General features: G+C 40.9%; 1 pseudogene; it reads right to left on the bottom strand.

Annotated features, from left to right (window-relative positions):
- Positions 1 to 234: 234 nt before the first annotated feature.
- Positions 235 to 383, bottom strand: LOC112549654 (annotated as a pseudogene).
- Positions 384 to 17,779: the final 17,396 nt, after the last annotated feature.

The raw sequence follows: 17,779 nt of genomic DNA, 5'->3' as shown, positions 1-17,779 counted from the left end.
AGGGGAAAAAAGCTAAGAAAGTAGGGGGAAGGGGCAGGGAGGGGGTCCCCAGGGACAGGGTGGGGAGAGGCAAGGGTTTTTTTTGGGGGGGGGACAGGAAAAGGGGGGCAGGGAGTGCGGGGCAACGAGCTGAAAGCACCTGAGCTGCAGGAGCTCAGAAGGGCTTCACCTGTCGGCGGCCATCTTGAAAGAAAGAAAGAAAGATTTTTATTTTATTTTATTTTATTTTTTTTACAGAGGAGAGTGTGAACACAGTCCCCCACTACCACAAATCATGCGGTCAAGTTTCCCGCATTTGTGGAAATTGCAGGGGTCAGCAGAGCTGAGCCTCACCCTGGAAAACCACCTACTTGGTCATGGTATTTCCCTTGCCAGGGAAGGGGAATTTTACACAGACACAAATTACATTAAACCACCATTACTAAGGTTGCAAAGCCAAGCATTCAGAAGTAAGGAAATGCCAGAATTAAAGTCATTTTCCTACTGTTCCCTCTGTGACGGACTTACCAATACAGCCCGGCATGCCCGGGCTCGGAGGATCTTCATTCTGCTGGGTGGAGCATGACCCCCCAATCAGGTAACACTGGGAAGGGGGTTGCCCCACTCCTGCCTGGGGCGGGGAGAGAGGAGTACCCTGGACCTGGTTGTAGCCTGCTCTTTGCAGGTCTGACAACACTCCTGGGCGGAGCCTCCGGAGTGAATAAAAAGAGCTACATGCCCAGCACGCGGCAGACATGTTGAGGGAGTAAGAAGAGGACAGGCAAAGAAGAGCTGGTGTGAGATGGCCAGCGGGTAGAACCAGTGCCCTGAAGAGCCCGAAGGCACCTCTTCGCAAGCGGGAGCAGTTAGCAGTTGCATCCCCAGCTCCACCGTGATGAATGCAGTGTCAGTGCATGGCTCAGTGCACAGAGCCCAGATGCTGGGAACTGCTCAAGGCAGCTCAGGTCTGCAACCCCTGGCGTGAGCCCAGGGACCCAGTGCACAGGCCAGTGCACAGAGCCCAGACCCTGGGAGTTGCGTGAGGCAGCTTGGATCTGCAACTCCCAGTGAGCGGCTGGGACCTCAGTGCATGCAGCAGTGCATGGAGCCCAAACCCAGGGAGCCGCATGAGGCCGCTCGGGTCTGCAACACCCCTAGCATGTGGCTGGGAACTCAGGTGGAGCTGCACAGAGCTTGACTCTGGGAGCAGCTTGAGGCGGCTCAGGTCTGCAGAGGGCCACCTGTGGGTGGCAGCCCGAGGGGAGCCAGTGGCTTGGGAGGCCCCACCGTGAGAAGCAACTCAGCCAAGGGGATGAGGACCACCCTGAAGTCATGAGTTGTTGGGGAAGGGATTTCCATAGGGGAGGGGAGCTACCATGGCTGTGAGGCAGTTTATCCTCAGGGAAACTTGAGCTAACCAGTTTTGAGGCACCTTATATTTTGTGGGAGAGTGCCTCCTAGTCTGTAACACTGCGTCTTATATATTGTGGACATTTTAACTCTGTATATTAGTCATTTAATTGAGTGTTATGTATAAACTTCTTAAGGGACACTGCTGGAACCCCTTCCCTGATTGTTATATATACTTACCCGTGTATATTTGTGTTTTGACTGTTGTTTAATTGTATTTATACACATTCACCTGTACTTATTAGTTGTCTAACTATTTTTAGATCAACTGTTTGTCAACGCATTGTTTGCAGCTACCTGGAGGGATGTAATCTTTCAGCCTTTATCTGTAGGACATACTAGTATATGATAATTGTGTATGTATATGATTATTACTAGCCATTTCCTTAAATTTTTTATATATTAATAAATCTATATATAGTTAAGTATCTCTTGTCCTAGCCTGACTCTATAGGGAGTAGAGGGACCTGGCCTGCATATTGCAGATCCCTCTCACAGCACCCCAGCCTGCCACCCATCCCTTCTATCTGGAGAGGGGAGCTCAGTACTTGGGTGCACCCGGGCTACACTTACATATTTTACACCTTGATATAGTTGTGAAGGAAACCCCATCTAACCTGTGAATGAGGCAAGGGTCCTGTGTTAAAAATGGGATGTGATCATATTGTTCAAGAGTGTACCGTAACGTTTATGCACAAGAATGCTAGATTAAGATTGCAGGGAGAATATTAATTCCAGTATATCCTAACATCTGAAAACTTGACTTTTCAAGCATAATAATACTCATTTAACTTAGACTGGTATGTGTCCGTGTAATATGTAGATGAAGTAATTCTGATTCAGAAAGAAAATCAAATGGGGGGGGCGGAGGGGGGAGGAAACATACTCAATCAACAGGTTCCTTCCCCCCCTTCTCCCCCCAACTTTTAATGCACAGATGTTTAAATGGAGAATAAGATACATACTCACAAGTGAAGGATGGAGTTCTTTGACTTTACTGAAGAAAACAGAATGTCTTCAGTTCTGGGGATTGATTTTTCCACTCTGAATATTTATAAAGCACCACCAGTGCACTATATGCCTCTGGCTCCTTTTCAGCTTTTTCCATTCTTAGAGGTACATACTGAGTTGAAAAAGCCAAGAATCAAGGTATTTGTTACTGAATTTGTCTGACAAAACCGAGAATTTTCTTGAAGTTTTTCCAATTAATTGTAGGTCATTTCCTTGGCAGAAATAGTACTCAAATTTTGTGTACGAGACTCTGCACGTCTTCCTCACCACCAGGCTCTGTCCTCAACCCTCAGTCCCCTCTTTATGAACTCACTGAAGACAACAGACCTGCTCAGGTACAGCAGGAGTTGCTCAGCTCAAAGGCTGTATAATTGGACCTTTAGTGAGTATCTGCCTGCATACTTATGTATCCTATTACTAAACATTTTTAAAACAAGTAATACATATATAGGGCTAAGAAGGGAAAAGGAAAATTTGGGGGGAGGTGACACCAAAATTTGGGCGGAGGTGAGCACGCTAGCAGGGAGAGAGAGATTGCAGAAGGATCTGGATAGGTTACAGGAGTGGGCAAACAGGAACAGGATGTGTTTCAATACGGACAAGTGCAGGGTGCTGCACTTGGGTAGTAGGAACCAGCAGCACACTTATACGATGGGGAACTCCCTACTTGAGAGCACAGAGGCGGAAAGGGATCTTGGTGTCATTATTGACTCCAAGATGAACATGGGCCGACAATGCGAGGTCATGGTTGGCAGGGCTAACAGGACCTTGTCGTGCATCCACAGGTGCATCTCGAGTAGAGCCAGGGAGGTGATCCTCCCCCTCTATGCGACGCTGGTCAGGCCGCAGCTGGAGTATTGTGTCCAGTTCTGTGCGCCCCATTTCAGGAGGGATGTGGACAACATGGAGAGGGTCCAGAGGAGAGCCACCCGCATGATCCGGGGACAACAGGGCAGACCCTACAGTGAGAGACTGCGGGACCTGAACCTATTCAGCCTCCACAAGAGAAGGCTGAGGGGGGACCTGGTGACCGTCTATAAACTCACTAGGGGGAACCAGAAGGGTTTGGGGGAGACGCTGTTTCCCCTAGCCCCCGCTGGCATAACAAGGAGTAATGGGCACAAGTTGATGGAGAGGAGGTACAGATTGGACATCCGAAAAAACTACTTCACAGTTAGGGCGGCTAGGAGCTGGAACCAACTTCCAAGGGAGGTGGTGCTGGCCCCTACCCTGGGGATCTTTAAGAAGAGGCTGGATACCTACCTGGCTGGACTCATTTGAGTCCCGTTTTTTGTTTAGGGTTCTTTTGTTGTTCTCCCGCCCTGGAGGGGGGTCGGGCTAGAAGATCTATTAGGTCCCTTCCGACCCTAAAACTATGAAACTATGAAACTATGAAAATGAGTTTGTAGAAAAAGACCATGTTTGATTATCTAAGGTCCCTTGTGCACCTTTCCACCCTGTCTGCAGAAGAGAGAGTATTCTCTGGAAATGTTCATTTATTATTTATTTTTTGTACTTTAATTATTTGTGGAAATCCCTCACTGCTTCTTGTTCAACCAGTTCCTTTGACAGTAATATTTTACACATTAATATGTAGAAGGTGAAACAATGATTCAGTGGAAGGAATAAAGGAAGGATTACTACTTTTGCCACTGAGTGATATAGTGCCATATATATGCAATTTCTAAGCTTTTAGTATATTCCCATACATGTTTTTTCAAATAAAAATCTATGGCTTACAACTGCCTCTTTCTTGGGCCATTTCCACTATTTTGAGCACTACTGTTTGGATCATCATGTCAGTGATAAGCATAAAAAGATACTTAAAATTAAGGTTTGAGTAAGATCTAGGGCATTTGGCTGCTTATCCAAAAACGTATCTATGCTTCTGTATTCTCCATCTCCCATTCCCTCCTCCTATTTTATTTGTCCTGCTTCTCCTCTCTTTCCATCCAAATCTTCTTTCCTTTTCCCACAATCACCACTCTTTCTCTGAATATTAACCAACCAACCCAGTCTTCAACTCTCTTTACCATCTAGCAGACATTTGCTGTCTAGAATCTGACATTACTACATCAACCCTGGCCAGGAGCTCCCTAGCATACAACGGCTCTCTATAATCCAGCTACTTCATCAAATTTCAGAAGTCATGAAATTTGCGGAGAGCAAATGACTTGTGCCAGACCTTATGCTACCTCAAGACAGATTTGAATGGAAGTGCATGGAGCCACCAGAGGGTTCAAGCATTCTACCTTTCAACCATAGTGAATGATACAGCACTGGATGATATTTGGGCCCCTGGTACTCTTTCATTTAATGGCATCATGGGATCTGATCCCCAATCCCAACAATGCCGCCACATGTGCATGGCAGGAGGCATGATTGTTGGGAACAGGGGTCATATCCTATCGTGCCATTACTACTTGCCAGGAGGATCCTGGGCTTTCCTTGCCTGAAAATTTGAAGGAGCACTCACAGGTATAGCTGGGGCTGAAAAATCAACTGATTGTTGGCTCTGGCCTCTAGGACCAATCTGAAACTCAAACCAACTGTGGTGTGGTCTGCGGCCAGAGCTGACAGTCAGCTGATATTGGCCAGTGCTGGACCATGTTGAGGCCAGTTCAAGACCCCAGTGGGCAAGCTAACAATTAGCCCCAGTTAGCACAGCCTTGCCTGAGACTAGGGCAGTCCAGGCTGGGCAGACAATCAGCTGATTGTCAAAACCTTGTTCTCAGCAGCTCTGGCTGAAGGCCTTCCCTTATTGGAAAGTTTAAATCCCACTTGGAGCCTCTAATGCTGTGTCCCAGCAGACTAACCAGAGCTGCCAAGTATGGGATTTAAAGTCCCTGGTAGAGAAGCTGGCTCAGCCATCTCTTTAAAGATCCCTAGGCATGAGGAGCTGGAGACTCATGGAGCCTTTACCCTCTGTCTGGGTCTGAGCTCCTGGAGATTTTTAAAAAGCTCAGTTGCAGACTTGCTTTTTAAAGTTCTCCCTGCACCAGGATCCATGGCATGGGGAATAGACAGCTGGAAAGCAGGGACCTCCCAGCTCCCCAGCTGTCACTTCAATGGGCACCAATAAATTAAAAAAAAAACCAGGTGTGCAGCTGGAGTACCTAGCTGCACACCTGCTTTTTAAAGGTTCAGGGTACAGTGGACCCAAGATGAGGAGATGCTTCCCGATGTTGGGCTCATGGCACCCCACCCCATCTGCCTCTAGGAATCGTTTTGGGGAGCTGAGCCTTGTGCTGCCTCCATCTTGATCTTACTGATTTGGTAGGGGATGGCTCTGTCTTGGACCCTGGGGCTGCCCCATGCTGGTTCCCTGCACTTTGCTGTGTGTTTGAATCTGTCACACGTCAGGCATGGCACACCACAATTTAAAGCATGATATAAATGAGCAAAAAAAAAATATTCTACATTATACACAGAATATCTTTGTGGTGCATTTCCCATATTATCACACCATAAAGTGGCTTTAACATTTGGCTAGGGAATTATTTATGGCATGATTAATACCTTAATTGCATCCTAAATGTAACTCATGCCGAGGTCCTTGGATTAATCCTTCCTCACTTTGTGTGCTTTCTCTTCAGAATTGGCTAACCTTCCTTGGTTATATTAATAACAACACCTTCCTTAGGACCTTAACTATGTATCTGGATATGGATGGGCCTTTGTTCTTATGATCTATAGATTTCACTGTGTCTTAAAAGGAAGTATCTTTCAATAAATGGATGGGCTGAGACAAAAAAAAATCATCCACACAAAAAGGGGGATTGACTTTCTTAGGAGTACTCAGGAGCAGAGCCCTGCTGTGCCTGGTGAGCACTGCTGTTAACTGAATGCTGCCTACTCTGCTGCACTACATGAAAAAACGTAATGCTGATGCTGTTTGGTGCATGCCCAGAGCCATCCTAGAGCTATTAGTCTGTAGCGTAATGGGAGTGGGAGAGCAGGGAGTGTGTCCCAGACAGTGCCTAGGGAGAGGGACACCAGAAGAATGGGGAAGAAGCCTCATCTTCCTGTCCCTTGCTTCACCTGCACTTTATGATTGCAAGAGGCAGCAGCACAGGCATGTCAGGGGTTCTAGTTTTATAGAAAAGCAAGTGTAGTTCACTCCTGCTGTAAGAAAAATGACCCCAATTTTTGCCACTGAAAGTTTTTGTCATCCTAACATGGACTTCATTGATATAACAACGGGGTGTTCCCTCTAGCGGCAGCAACCTCCACTGCTACTCTAGAGAACTGCAGTTCCCAAAACACCTTGCGCTTCATGACACACATTGCCATGCTGCTTGCTGCTGCTCCTGGATGCTACCCCACGGTGGAAGGGTGAGAAAGAATTGCCTAGGGTGCATTCTTTGTATGTCACACCTCTGCCAGTCTCAGACATGCTTAACAGTACTTCTTAGCAGCTAAATTCCTTTATCTGGCATTTGGTGTGTATAGCATGACAGGGGCCTGCTTCTTGGTAATCCTCCTGCATATAGTTTTGAGGCAGCAGAGCCATGCCCAGAGTCTGTAACATCCCAGTCCAGAGCTCTGTATTAGGCTGCATTGCTACTGCTTCTACTAATGCTTCTATTTTAAAGACTTGTCCGGAGAGAACTTTTATACTTGCCTATCAGAAAGGGTCTCTAAGGGGTATGACTGATTGTTCCTCTTCCGGAACTGAACATAAAATTAGAAGCCATATGTAAAAGCAAAGAACACTAGAGGGAAACATAAAGTCCCTTTTCAGGAATTCGAACAAGACCCTGAGTTATATGGAATTCCAAAAAATGACCTCCTGTTATTTTGATACAATGAATTCACTCCTAAAAATGTAATGCCAATGAATAAAATATACCTCATGAATACTGCTAGGAAGTATCCTCAATACAGTAGGAGCACTTAGAAAATCAATTATTATTATCTTTTTAACTGAAAAATTGAAAAGATTTTCCATAAAGAACAACTGCTTAGCGACATTTCACATATTTGGAGCATAGCCTCAAGGGCATTATTAATACAGTTCATCAAGTGAATGATACATTGTTTATGCACTTACAGAAATGTAGCCAAATCTTTTCTCTCCTCTCTAAAATGGCAGCAACAGTTAGCCACAGCTGATGGATCATTTTTAAACCTCTGCAGTGAGGAAAATAAATTTTCTGAAGTAATATACTAATTGGTAATGCAGACCATCTCCCAGCTGTGTCCTGATGGTTAGTGCTGGGAAATCCAAGCTCCCAGGTCTGGAAAGGGTAATGCAATAAAAACCTGTTATCATGTAGTAATTGAGGTCCAAGGTTTACAGCGGTGTCATAAACATGATGCATTCTAATGCAAACAGCTCAAGTAACTCAGGCTCAACCAGGAGTGTTGGAAGTTTATTAGTACTCTATGGCCTAGTGAACTCATTCATTCAATACATACAGAATTTATAAAGAGTTAAATATGGCTGTTAAATCACTTCATGGCTTATTTTTCTTCAGCAGTCAGCCTTGCTTTTGTGAGTTGGTTAATTTAGCTGGCTACATGTTTTCAATCAAGTATGACAATTTTTTCCATGAGCTCTATTGCATTTTTTCTTTTTCCATTTGAAAGCCAACACCTGAAGACCAGTAAGCACAATATATTACTATTCGCACACATCTTTTCAGTCAAGTTTTTCATATTTCCTTGTAAGGCAACAAAGATCCAGATTCTGATCTCAAATGTTTTGCTTCAGGTACAAGGACTTGGGTAGAGTTGTTCCTGATATGTCATTGGATACAGAGATCAGAATGTGGTCTTATTTCTCCACTTCTGATGTTCAGAATTGATCATTTTTACTAAGAAAAATTCACCTTCCCATGAAACATATTACAAGAGAGTGTTTCCCTAGCTCAAAGATTACTTTTCAGAGACTGATAATGATAAACATATTGCTGTTAATTACACTGACATGAATCCAAAATTACTCCACATTTACATGGGGGCTAGTGAGAGCAATACATGGTTAACTGGCCAAATTCAAGTAGTTGTGAGAACTATATTAGTAGAACTCCTAATAGCATAGGGGGAACATCTGATGAAAACAGAAGTGTTAATAAGATGCTCCATAGGTCTCCCAATAAAACTGAAAATTATAGAGGAGACTTCTCAAATCTGAGCCAGGACACAAACAAGGCACACTATCCCCCACATTACATGGTTAATTCTTCAGATTTGTAACCAATAATAGATTTATGACAAACAAGTCCAAAGCTGGCTCTAATTAGTTCTGCTAGAGTAAACAGGCTTTACTCTGACTCCTGCATTTTCAAGGAGTCTACAGCTTTAATCTTTGAGTAAATTAACAGGGTCATATTCTGATTACAGCTACACAGGTTTAGATCAAGAGAAACTCCTCTGACTGGGGAGTTACTTTTGATTTACTGTGGCATGAAAGATGACTCAGACCCACTGTGCTTAGCTTTTGTAATATTTTGTTTTGCCACAAAGGGAGTAGGTTTCTGCCTCGTGTTAATGTTTGTTTAATGAGGTGTATGTAATAAGGACACTTACACAACACAAATGTTGGCTTCTTTATACAAAGAATAGTAATATGCTTATGCATGTAGAATGGAGCTAAATTGACAGTATATTTAGGGCCATATATCTAAACAGGTTAAGGATGGGGACTACAGTGCATGTCATAAAGTGGCAACTGATAGAGGAATTCTTGCTTTCCAGAAATGTGTTTAAACTTACATTTAGACATAATATCAGAAGTACAAAATCTTGTTCATCCCTTATATTTCTGGCACTTAGTCCTACACACAGGCTTCTGACTCTCACTCCTGGTAATCTATTTACTCCTTTTTGCAAATGACCAAGCTGAAAATAATCTTGGAGGAAATCAGTTTTCCTGAACATGTGAACAGAAATCAAGAAGTATGAACTACCCCAAAAAAGCAGACTATTCCCTTCAAAGGAGTTATTAAATAAAATAAAATCTGTACAAGATTTAAAGGGTTGCATGCTTTTCTCCTTAACAATATATATATATTTTTCTTTTTCCATTGGAATCTATTTCCTCCAATCCTAAATCATTGGAATTGATTTTTCAGTCCAGTATAATGTTCCTACACTTTCTTTAAAAAGAAGGTACTATTGCTAAATGTGTATGTCTTGCTCTGAATTTCCTATAGCAGATGATAAATACCTGCTGCTTTGATAGGGATCCCTGAAACTTAAAAACCTAGGGATGAAAGTATTTTGTGGCCAATAGTAGTTGAAAGATATCAGCAGCAGGTGTTGTAGATTTCATATATATTTACTCCAAAGTTTCCAAAAGAGTTAACAGTACAAAACAAATGGAGCTAAATGTAACAAGACTGAGACTTAAGAAATGTGAACATGAAAATGAATATGAAATGTCATATGAACATGAAAATATATTTTTCTGAGCCACACATTCCTCCTAACTCCACGCTCTGACCTCAGCATTTGGATTCCTATGTGGGTGATGCTGGGAACACATGGGTGCTTCAATTCACTTTTAGACAGGTGCCAAATCTAATGGGTTACATTTGCTGCCTGATTAATCCAAAGAGTATCCTCATTTGGAATCAATGAGGACTTTGTTCCCTTTACCTAAGGACTATTTAATCTGCTTCATACTTTGTAAAATCTAGAATGCTGCAAACTGAGTTAAGAGGAGGAGGAAAGACTGAGAGAGAGAGAGAGACAGCCAAATCCAAAACACTAGAGAATTTCTTCCCCAGGTGTTCAAAGTCAGTTTTGTCTGTTATTAATGGTGTGATTTACATTCCCTGAAAGTAGGGTGTATTATTTGACATAAAACATTGGTTATTTTCCAGAAATTTGGTATCAACTATTTAAGTTCACATCATTGCTGTAATACAGCATTGTTCATATTTTGACTGCTGTTTTGACTTAAACAGAATCATTCCCTATTTAATGGCCAACAAATGTTGAAATGTTGAATTTGCAGATAGAATTACATACATTGGGTAAAACACAGTATACAAATAAATACAGTACATTGCAGTTTAAGTGCTGCTGGTGTAATCTGTTGCCAATTCTTGAAAACATTAAATCCTTCTACGATTCTACTAAATAATAACATAGGTGCACGGTACAGGGGAGAAGGGGGTGATGTAGCAATTGAAATCAACAGAAATCAAGCATCTAGTCACCAATTTGGACTGGAAACTTGCCAAAATAGATTTTAGTTTTTCTAAACTACTGTTAAAATTGGCAGACTTTTTTTTAAAAAAGGAGCCTCATATGGGAGACAACAATGAACTCCAGCTGGCAAATTTTAGATTCTAGTTTCCACCCTAATAATCAGTCCAAGGGTGTTTCCTGGAATATTGCATTGCCACTTTTAGCATGAGACTAGTTCTACACACATCTTTTACACAAACACAATTTTTATCTAGACCTTCATGTAATGTGTACATTCAGTATTGGCAGGATAGAAAGGAGGTAGGTACAATGGATCCCTACTCAAAAGTTACCTTTGCTATCAATTTCCACTAGGCATAGGGGTTAAATAAGAAATACATAACAATGATAACTATGTGTTAGTTATTGCATATGATGACTTTTTAATGGCAAATACTCAGGATGGATCATCTAGATATAAACTGTTATAGAAAGGCATAAGAAGAGTTATGGTGAAGAATGTTTTATTTAAAAGTTTCTTGATTGTGTGAGGTGGTGATCTTTAGCAGCTTACATTAACTTCGGTTTGAACCTCAAGTGTTGGATACCTTGCATGAAAGGATCTTATGGTGGGGAAGGGGGCAGGAGAAAAAAAACAAACACACAACCTATATACAATTAGCTATATCTTGCATGCTTTCTTTCCTGCAGAACAATGTCCGTAGTTTTCTTGTAACAGACCAGGGTTTGAAATCAACTTTACATTTTGGCCAGGTACAGACATTACACTTTTACTGGTGTAAGTGATCAGAAACCAGTCTATACCCATAACAGAACAGAAGTTCAGCACACATAGACTGGTTTAAAAATGGCAGAACCTGGTCTAAGATTTGATTCCCCCACTAAAGGGTGAATGTGCATAGTGTGTAAGGCTATGGAGTGGGATGAAATGCACAAGTAGAAATTGAGTGGATATTTCTTCAGTGAATTATTCATTCACCCAAAAAAGCTGATTCAGGACAGCCCAAATTATCTTCAAATTGTGTGGGCAGTTTCAGCAGAAAAAAAAAGAATGAGATAATAGTTGAAATGGTTCATTTCCACATTTCCATGTTTTTATTTTTGAGGTTTTATTTCGCAAATACCCTTAGGTATCATCCACAAGATGACAGTGTTTGTCGTTCCATTTCACTTGGTGGCCCTGTGGATAAAGACCTCAACCAAGAAGGGAGACACTTGCATTTCCTTATAAAAACAAAACAGGCTCAGCAGAAGAAATTGAGAATCCTTCATAACTTGATTAGGACACTCTCCTCAAGATGCAAATCTAACTTACCTAGGAACTAAATGAAATGTTTTATTTTCAGGTTGAATGAAACATATTCTTCAACTTTCCATTAATTTGTTTTTCCCAAATTTTTTGGCTTGGCTGTTTGACCAAAAAATTGTTTATTTGCAGCAGTTTCTCTCCCAGTGAGAAAGAGAGACATTCTTAGACTTCAAGAATGTTCTTTCTGTTCAGAAAAGGAGACAATACTTGATTTATATATACTCTGGTGCTATAGCCGTAACACAGCACTCTACCAAAACATAAGATGACCCTGCAAGCCAACAATTATTATTTTTAACAGAAGAACTTGAATTAAATCATTGAGAGGTGAACACATCTGTTTAGCAACCAGCTCATCCATTTTGTTATTACCATAAGGTACATTAAGTATAAAAATCAGACTGTAAACTTTTCAGGGCAGGGACCAATTGTCTTCCTCTTTGTACAACAAAGTGCATTGCTCAGCTGTATGAAAACAACAAAGTCCTTATCCTAGAGAGATTTTCAAATAGGGCAACAAATTTCTTCTTCTAGGTCATCCCATTTATTATGCAGTATCTATACTGTCCACTAGAAGTAGCTCATATGATGAGAAAGGTTTTATGCAGTATAAGGACAAGAAATACTTTGTACCTTGTTCTGGAAGGCTTTGAGCCTTCCAGCGAGCACTGGTCAAATGTTTTCTGTCAAAAAATTTTCTTCCAAGGATTTGATAAAAAAAATGTTTCTGTTGTTGCTGAACTGTCTGCTGCCCTCAACAATTATCAGTTTTCTGATCATTCAGAAGTCAAAAGTTTCTGCTGGGGAAAAAGTGCTTTTTTTCCAATCAGTTCTACTGTCTCCATTACATTAAGCCAGTTTCACTGGTATAAACCTTAATATAGCCATGTTATACTGATGCAAAAATAAAGTTGTTTATACCCAAGTGACTTAATCCAGAAAATTACCAAAGTAAACTACACTGGACTCATTAGTGCAGTATGTCCACCTTAAGGGTTTCTCCTAGTAAAACTACATCAGCCTAATGCAGATTTCTCTAATGTAGGCAGGCCCTTAATCTGTACAGCAATAAAGAAGTGATTTGATATTCCCCTGCACTCACCTCAGAGTTCATTTGAAGGAACTCTATTTACCATTCCTGTGGCAGACACACATGAAAGAACAGACACAATCAATGATGCTTTCAGTCTATTCCTCCCAAACATCAAACATCTCTGTCACTGTGACACTGGGATCATGGTGAAGTCCTCATTAAAAAATAGAAAATCAACTCAACATTGTGTTATCCCAATACAGATTACAGAGCCTTTGGTTGTTTAGTTTCTTGTAAATGCTAATCAACCCCAGCCTCTTTTGATTCTTCATCTTGGACATTTTGTATCAATGTGTCTGTATATAGCCACAGGGCTTTGGACTGCAACATGAACAGCAACCTTTTTATGGGTCTGTTGTTAAAACTCTAACATTATGAGATTCATCAAACTGAGTAACGCTGCTAATCCTGTAAGAGTCTCTCCTTGCCCAATGAATAATTTATAACAAAAGAGTAGTCTACTTTATTAAAAGGTTCTCATACTCTAGAGGCTTTCATGCTCAAACAGATAAGAGCTGCCATTGTTGCATTAGAAGAAATATGTTTTTCAATGGCACAAAAGGAACTGAGCAAAGTGCATCAAACATTTACTTCCCTTGATTTTTCTTTCTCTTCCCTTCTCTAGAGACTAGTTTGGGTAGAACTATGTGCAATAGTTTGTCCCATACATTTTTTGAAAGCAAAAAGGAGTTTGAGAATTACTTTCTTAATTCAATCCATTATTAATATTTGTCATTGATTGTTGTGGGTAAGATTAACATTCCATTATGAAACACAATGGGACATTTTTTAAAAAATCTTCGCATGATCTGATCATGAAATTTGGGCTCAAAACTTTAAGCTCCTTAATGTTTGCCAGTGAATTTTTCCATTCATGCATGAAAACTCAGATATTTATGAATGCAAATGGAGTATGTAGACCACAAATGCAACTTTTAGGAGCACAACCCATGTTTGCATGAGTAAAACTATTGGTGTTACATAACTGTACATTATTATTTAACATATTTGGCATGTAAAGCTTCTGGGCAAAATTCTAGAGGGAACCTTTTAAGGAGAAATATTTTGTGATAAATCTAAGTCTCATTTCAGCATTCATTTGTCTTTCGAGTTTCAGCTAAAATGAGTGATTTCTACAAAAGATTATACATATAGGAAAGGAAATTCCTTAGTATATTCCCACAATGTACAAAGAAAGATTCTCAAATTACTTGGGAAGAGAGGTCATCAGTTACTAACCAGCTTGAACCAGTAAACCACTAAAGCACGTGCTTAATTTGGAGTATATGAGAAGTCAATGGCATCTCTCACATGCTCAGTGTTAAGTACAATGTATGCTTAAGTGATTTGCTGGAGTAGGACCTAAGGTATATAAGACATGTACTTTCCCTTCTTTACACATGTAGCAACTGGCTATTAACTGTCATGTGTCTAACTCATCAATGGTACCCGCTGGCTTTTAGGCAGGAGTAGAGACATTGTGTCTCACACACACACACACACTTTACTCATTGGGTCAACAACATCAAACAACATACTGGGATGTAAAAACAGGAATATCATAGGTAAATCACATCCCTTCTATCTACAGTACTGGTATTATATCAGCTGGAATAACGTGTTCAATTTGGGGCACTACACTTCAAAGATGGTGTGGACAAATTGGAGACAGTTTAGGCAAAAGCAAAAGAAATAATCAGGGGTTTAGAAAACATAACCTCTGAGGGAAGATGAAAGGATTGTTTAGGTTTGTTTAGTCTCAAGAGGCTGGGCATAGTAATAGTCTTCAAATATGGAAAAGGTTGCTGTAAAGAAGGTGGTAATAAAAGGTTCTCCATGTTCACTAGGGAGAGGACCAGGAGTTATGAGTTTAAATCTCTGCAAAGGATATTTAGTTAAGACATTAGAAAGATTTTCCTAATGCTATGGATATTTCAACACTGGAATAAATTATCTAGGGCAGTGGTGCTCAACCTCTGGCACACAGACCAGATCTGGCCCACAGAGCCACGTCATTTGGCTTGAAGGGTGCCCCACAGGTCCAGAAATGTGGCAACAGAGACAAGAGCAGTAGCAGCATTAATTTCTCCCAGAGCCTTGGCAATTAACACTGCCACCACTCCCTTGCCCCAAATGTATGGACCTGTAGGGAGCCCAGTGGTCCATTTGACATGGCTTTGTGAGTCAGAGGTTGAATACCACTGCTGTAGGTAATATATTCCAGTACTGAAACATCTATAATGTTAGAAAGATTTTCCTAATGTCTTAACTGGATAGCAGCACTTAATGGATCCAGAGAAGCTGAGCACCACTGACCTAGGGAGGTTGGCATCTCTATTACTGGAGGTTTTTAATAGCTGGTTAGACAAACATCTGTTAGGAATGGTTTAGGTATATTTTATCCTACCCTGGGGTAAGGGGATCAACTGTGTGATCTTTGGTGGTCCTTTTTAGCCTTTATTTTCTATAGTTTAAATCTGCTAAAATGTTGTGGTCTCAGACGATAGATTATTTACAAAGATGGATGGGTACTGTAGCAAGGTTCAATGCTGCCCAATAAGAATATAAATGGATTTGTTTTATACATTAATATGTAATGAAACATATATAGTAAATAATTACTGCAATGCATTACTTTGGATACAATTCAGAAATACTTCCTGCATGTGATTGCAAAGATAAGCATGTGGCAGGAAAAGAAATGTTGATAGTGATCAGATGTTCATTCTGGGAAACATGTGCACAGGCAACTTTGATTGAATATGCATTATAATGCTTGTATGATATCCATCTTAGTTGTTTCTTCTCTGCACTTCTCATTATGTGCTTTAGCACATTTGGGGAACCTCAGCTTTATCCATTTTTAAGTGAATGTAGTGGTCACGAACAATTTCAAAATACAAACAATTGAGAATACTGCCTTCCACTTATGCACAGAACAGGCGGAGAATAAGAAAGTCTGTCATTCCCCAGCCATGCTGAGCCTCAGCATTGACTGGGGAGACTACTGTAAATGGGGGTCAGTATGGAAGGGGAGAGAACCAGTTCATCTTCCTTCTTATGCAGCCTTTGGCTTCTCTGCTAAGACTGCCAATGAGACTGTTTTATTCATTTCTCATTATGTTCTATCATACCTGTCAAGTGGCTGTCACAGAAATCCATGAGATGCTTTTTAGTGGAGTCTTCCCTCTCCAGAGAATCAAGCTGGAGGGCAGAAAGAGAAAGAGTGAAGGAGACCTGGAAAGCGAAGGGCCTTGCAGGTTTTAAAGCAGAATTAAGGAGAAAAGAACTAAGGGGCATGAAGACTTTCCTTGGAACAGAATGACAGCTCAAGGAATGAGAGAGAGGGCACAAGTGTGCACTTACTGTGGCAGCAAAAGGATGAAAAATGTCTCCCATCGTCTCTCATGTTTTATTTACATGCAGTTTCACCCACATAGCTCAGCACTGCTCCTACTTAAAACTATGTATGAAGTAGTCCATGTGCTCCCATAATGACTATTAAACACAATATACAAGTACATGGACAACACAAAATGTGCATTTTCTGACTGACTAACATGAATTATCTACAGAGAAAAAACTATCTCAAAGCTTGTTTTAAAAGGAAATCAATGCTATATACCAATGTTTTATACATTTTATTATTATTATTACACACTACAGGCTTTCACATCAGGTCTATGTCTGAGGTCACATACCCCATTACTAATGGTCATCTCTTGAAAAGCAAATTTCTGTCATTACTGATAGTGTAATTGGAAGCCATTTGTGGCAAAAAGGAAAAGTGTGTGTCGGAGTGTGTGTGTGGGTTGCATGGGGGAAGAGTGTTATAGGGTTCCCAGCTACACTCAGAGCATCATTATTATGGTTCTTCTATGTGTTCATTTTCATATGCAAGAGCCTAGGTACTAAAGTGTAGGGACACACTGAACTGCTCATCCTCAGAATCTGTATTAATGATATGCTAAAAGTCAGAGATTAGGAAAGCCATCTGAACAACCACCAGTACATCTATCTCACACACTTTATATAGTCTGAAGTGGCCCTCACTTTTTCCCCTCTGTAAAACTAACATCAGTGTTTACCTATAAACAGACACAGAAGTCATTGCTGACTATTCTCTGCTTTGTATACAATGCTATTATATAAAGGGCTCGAGCAGCACGTCTGTCTGCCTAGATGTGTGTGTTCTCCTGCTCCAGCTGCCAACAGCTTAAATTATTCAGCAAGCCCTGATCATGCCAAGTTTTTAGTCAACAATGGAGATCCTGCCAAAGAGCTAATAATATTTTTAAAAAGCAATGTTTGTGACAATTAACAGAGCCTGCAGCCTGCAAAGAGAGTTGGACTCATTTGTAAAGGAAAATTTAAATGATATGCTTCATTATAAATGGTCCCATGCAACACATTGCTAATCAACCAAAGCAGCTTCTTTTTTTTCCTCCCTTCCTATCAGATAAACCAAACAGCAGCACAAGCCAAAGTTCTTGGCCACTGCTTGCTAGAGCTATAAATGTGGTGTGGTTATCTATCAGTATCATAATCAGCTCAGATCAAACTGAATAATTAGCACTAAAGTGAATGAATAGAGCCCCAGCCTCTTATCTTGTCTATTAATAATAAGTATAACTTCACAGCCAAATCAAGAGGTATGTTATTGTACCCCTGAGAGCCCGTTTGGGTAAAACCCCTTGTGACCTCACCAGTATAAGTAGTGCAGATGGGACAGTGTGTGCCTATAATGATGAGCTGACAGCTGCCAACCCCCTCTCCCTCCTCCCAGCTTTACGAGAGAGGATAAACAAGCCAAT

This window comes from Alligator sinensis, unplaced genomic scaffold (assembly GCF_000455745.1).
Source record: "Alligator sinensis unplaced genomic scaffold, ASM45574v1 scaffold273_1, whole genome shotgun sequence".
NCBI lineage: Eukaryota > Metazoa > Chordata > Crocodylia > Alligatoridae > Alligator > Alligator sinensis.
Note: the sequence above shows the minus strand (reverse complement) of the source record. Positions and strands in the feature narration are given on the sequence as shown.